At 37.9% G+C, this 4,942-nt stretch overlaps 1 pseudogene; it reads right to left on the reverse strand.

Moving 5' to 3' along the window:
- Positions 1-444: 444 nt before the first annotated feature.
- Positions 445-4,614, reverse strand: LOC114760027 (trans-cinnamate 4-monooxygenase-like; annotated as a pseudogene).
- Positions 4,615-4,942: the final 328 nt, after the last annotated feature.

The raw sequence follows: 4,942 nt of genomic DNA on the forward strand, positions 1-4,942 counted from the left end.
GGGTTTTCAAAGAGACTTGCAACCCAGAGAGAAATTATTGATATGGGTGCTGGGTGGACAAGAAACGATTCTTCAATTGAGGGGACGAGAGAGTAAGGGCCAACGGTCTATGGCTTACCTTTTCCAATGGTGACGAGGAGAACGACGACCAAACACTGGCGACAAAAACAATCTAAGCTACTAAGACAGCAGCGACCGAACAATGGTTAATAATGGCACGAGTCACGGTGGAGCAAAGAGAAGTCGCGGTGGAGCAGAAAGCAAGGGCATGCAGGAGCAAGGGTGAGAGAGTGAGGTTTTACGCCGGATCTTTATCTCAGGTTTTCAGTTAAAACATGAAGGGTGATTTAGTAATTTGACAAATAAAATCTCTCAGCCGGACTTAAAATTAATTTAAAGATTTTAAGGACTTTGAGGCAATAATTTTTCAACTATATGTGATTGTAAAATATTGGAAATTAATTATTTCAAAATTATCATCATCACGTGTTACAAATCGGAGACCTGCAAAATAGAATTGACCGATTGCAATTGATGGAGGCCCTACATGGATCTGTCTCTCACGACGCTTTTAGTTCCCTTGAGACCTAATACAGAACTCTCTAGTGGCTTCTTGGCTTGGCAACAATGGTGGAATGCTTAAGTATGTGCAAACTGAACTGTCCACCTTTCTCAGTAGTATCAATCTTGGATTGACCAGGAGGAGGCAAAAGCTCAAAGTTCTGAACCAAACGCCCCAAAGTGATACCCAGGATAGGCAACGCCAGTATTATTCCGGGACAGCTTCTTCTTCCGACTCCGAATGGCAAGTACCTGAAGTCGTTTCCGTTAGCTTCCACTTTGGCCTCCTCCTCCAAGAACCTCTCGGGTCGGAATTGTTCTGGGTTCTTCCATTGGGCCGGGTTGTTGGCCAGCCACCATGCGTTCACCAGGATCTTGCTCTCCGCCGGGATGTCGTAACCACCGAGCTTGGCGTCGTGAAGGTTCATGTGTGGGACAAGCAGTGGGATCGCCATTCGGAGACGGAGAGTCTCTTTGATCACGGCCTGGAGGTATGGGAGCTTGTGGGTATCGGGTTCAGTAACCGGGTTCCCGACTCCGAGAACGGTGTCGATCTCGTTCCGGAGCTTCTTCTGAACCTCTGGGTGGTTCACTAGCTCGGCAATACCCCACTCGATTGACCACAGAGTTGTCTCAATTGCTGCTTGCAAAAAGGGAAAAAGTTAATCAGTATGTTGAACTCAAATCTTTTAGTATTTCTTATTCATCAAACAATATAATTAATCAGATTTAGACTTGTATAAAAGAAAAAGTTTTAATTTAGACCTTTCTCATACACACATGAAATATTATTCTTTGGCAGCAAAACAAACACACACACACATGAATTCTAAAAAGAAAAAAAAACATAATTTGGGGGCAAAGAAATGTCAGGTGCATGCATGGAGAGTAAAACTAAATATTCATAAATTATAATCATAATTTATTATAATATTTTATCTAATTGATAGTTGAATTAGTCCTAAATAATAGAAAAAGTTTTACTTGGTTTTTCTTATTTATTATTTTTTTCTCAAATTAATTTCATTAATTTATAAACCAATATATAATTATGTACACGAAGATATTTTAGTGAGCAGATTATATTTGTTATAATTACTTAATTTATATAATTTTATTAATTTATTTAAATTAGTTAAGCAGTAGTAATATATTGACCATTAGTTACTCGTTGAATTTTAAAGAACTAATACCAAACCAGTTGACTGTTTTCTTTTGCTCTTCTTTTCTTTTTCTTTTTAACTTTTTAATGGAGGGAGATGGTGTTGAATGACAAAGATAATACAAGACCAAAGAATAATGACGGATGACGGTAAACCCCAGGCCTTGCCTCCACCAAGCCAATAGATATGGTCGCAATCATACCAACAACAGCCACGCAATACTATCACCAACCTCTAATCATACTAACAAATTGGGACAATGGAAAATCAAAAGTGATTTAAATTTGTGTTTTTGACTATTCAGCTGAATACTAATTCCTCCAATCCTTAATATAAGAGTTTATTTGACTTTTATTTTCGTTCTAAATATAAAACTCTAATATATTTTGTCTCTCATATTTATCTATTTTTTTTGAAATAATCCTTGTGATAATGGTAGTTTTAGTCAATATACTTGATTAACAAGGATATTTGAGAAATAACAACACTTATTTATTATAAATAACTAACTTAATTAGTTTTCTTAATCTACTCAAATTAATTAACTAACTCTTATATTAAGGATCAGAACTAATACTAAGTTTTTATTTTTTTTTTTAAGAAAAAAAATCTCCTGCACAAGATGATTGTACTCTTTTTTTATCATTATCCAACAAGCGGAGCAAACGGGTCCTACCACACGCGGTATTTGTTAAATTTAAAAAAAAAAAAACTATGTATATATTATAAATAATTAATATCAGACAATCATGGGCAACCTAGATGCTACAAAAAAAAGTAATTATAAATAAATTACAATTATTATATATAAAAAAATTAGAATTATTATTACATCCACCTAACCGATGTCCCGACCACTTTGATCAATTCTTGCATTATATTCATGTGCCCAATTCCTATACTAATAAAAAAATTTAAAAAAAATGCAAGGCTCAATTCTTATAGTGATTTTTTAGTTGGCGAAAATTGTTAAACATTATGCTAAAGTTGGTTAATCATGATCATTTATCCATATGTGGGTTGCATTCCCAAAATATTATTAGCTAGAATCATTACTTTAATTATCATATATAATCTATATATTAAATAATAATTGATTTAAGCTTTGTATCAAGTGCATTTAATTATGCAATCATAATCATAAATACATATATAACATACCCAATTGATTTCAACTTTTCTTTATTAAAACCATCAAGAGATATAGAGAACATACCAAAAGTAGAATATCATGCTTCACATATGTTGAGGAAACAATTATAAACAATGAACTTATATTTTTCACTTTACTAAAATGTAAAACATGCGTTATTTATATATATTATGCCTTACCATAATAGCATCAAATTAGTTATTAATTATATATATTAGTTAAATTTGCCCAATTTATCTACTCATTGAAAATCCAATTCTTAACTAAAAGTAACATGCATGGGAAAAAAAAAAAAAGTTTGTTTCCAGGTGGTTATATATGGCTCCGTGCTAGCCAAGTAGGCGTCATGACGGTAGGCGGACCCCAATTTGACAAGTGGGGCCCCACATTAATTCATTTGCTATTCTGCAAACAAATAAAAATGAAACACTGTACTTGTCAAACGGAGAATCAATTTGGTCTCTGTTTTCGTTAATCACGCCCGTGACTTTGAGACATTCCTACCAAAAACAGAGCCCAAGAGTACTCCCCTGACTCACAAGTAAAGCGTAACTCAAGTCCCAGACCCAAGGCTCACGCACATTGAGGCAAGTTCTTTTGTTTGTTTGGTTATTTATCAGCAAGAAAACGTAAAGAAAACAAAGAGAAAGAACGTACCAGCAACGTTGATATTCTCAACAATGTACAGCACATTGTCTTCGTTGATCTCTCCCTTCTTCTGAGCATCCAAAATGTGATCAACGGCGCATTTAAGTCCATTGTTGCCCGTACTCTTCGTACTTTCCAGCTTCCTGAATTGAAAGTTCATCGTAATCACAATCAATAACATAAAAGAAATTGCAGATTTTCAAAGACGAAGTGAGTAAAATTATATAAATTAAAAGCATAAGCTAACTTTCTCTGGTCGACGAAATAGTCCTTGAAGAGCTTCAACCTTGTGTCTTTGACTTCCTTACAGATCTTAAGGTAACCTCTAAGGAAAGGTCTCAAAATGGGAATGAAATCGCCATAGTTGTAATCGAAGCTCTGAGCCAATCGACTTCTTTCTCCGTTCAGAGCTCTGAGTTTCTGGAACTTCGGATCGTTCTCGCTCTCGAATCTTGTATCGAACATGATTCTGTACATATTATTGTACATCATCAGTTGCAATCTCTTCCTTAGGACGATTCCTTTCGTCGCCGATTCTGGATTCTTCTTCACATCTTCCACCACCTGATCCACCTCGTTCTCCCAGCCTTGCCGGTATTGCTGAACCACCTTGTTGGTGAAGAACGGCACCGTCATGATCCGCCGCATCTTCCGCCAGTGCTCGCCGTAGACGGTAAACACCATGTCTTGACCTTTTCCGGTGAATATGTCGAACACTACGTTGCGGGTTCGGGAGCCGAACTCAACGCCTTGTGTGTGGAGCACCTCCTTGGCGAGCTCCGGGCCTCCGGCGAGGAGACGACGACGAGGTTGCGCTGACCCATCCGGAGGAGGAAGATGTCGCCAAATTTCTTGGCCAAGTCGGTGAGGTTGCGGTGGTTGAGGTCATCGCCGACTTGAAGCCAGTTTCCGAAGATGGGAACTGGAAGGGGGCCGGGAGGGAGCTTGAAGCGCTTTCCTCTGAGCTTGGAGATGACGGTGGCGAGGACGACGGCAACGAAGAGACCGAGGAGGGTCTTCTCCAGAAGGAGAAAATCCATGGTGGCGATCGAGGGAGTGAAGAGTATGCGTTTGTTTCAGCGATTGGGTTTGGTCCGAGGAATAAGATTGAAAGTACGGGGTTTTTATGGAAGAAACGGTAGGGAAGTAACGGCGTTAGATAGCGGCGATCGGTGACCAGCGGGTCGATGACTGGATGACGCACAATGTGACGGTCGTAGTAGGTAAGCGGGGTTGGTGGACTCTATTCAACTCATGTTTAACAAAAACTGGAAAACAACAACAACAATAATAATTGTGCTACTTCTTGTTTTTTAACTAGCTGCCACGTGCATTTTTCAATCCTACTACAATAGTTGAACAATTTGAATTGAGTCTCAGCTAAGAAACATAAAAATTAATCTTTTCATCCCCATAA

Source organism: Neltuma alba, unplaced genomic scaffold (assembly GCF_004799145.2).
Source record: "Neltuma alba isolate B1F8T4 unplaced genomic scaffold, ASM479914v2 tig00010927_pilon, whole genome shotgun sequence".
In the NCBI taxonomy this organism is placed as follows: domain Eukaryota; kingdom Viridiplantae; phylum Streptophyta; class Magnoliopsida; order Fabales; family Fabaceae; genus Neltuma; species Neltuma alba.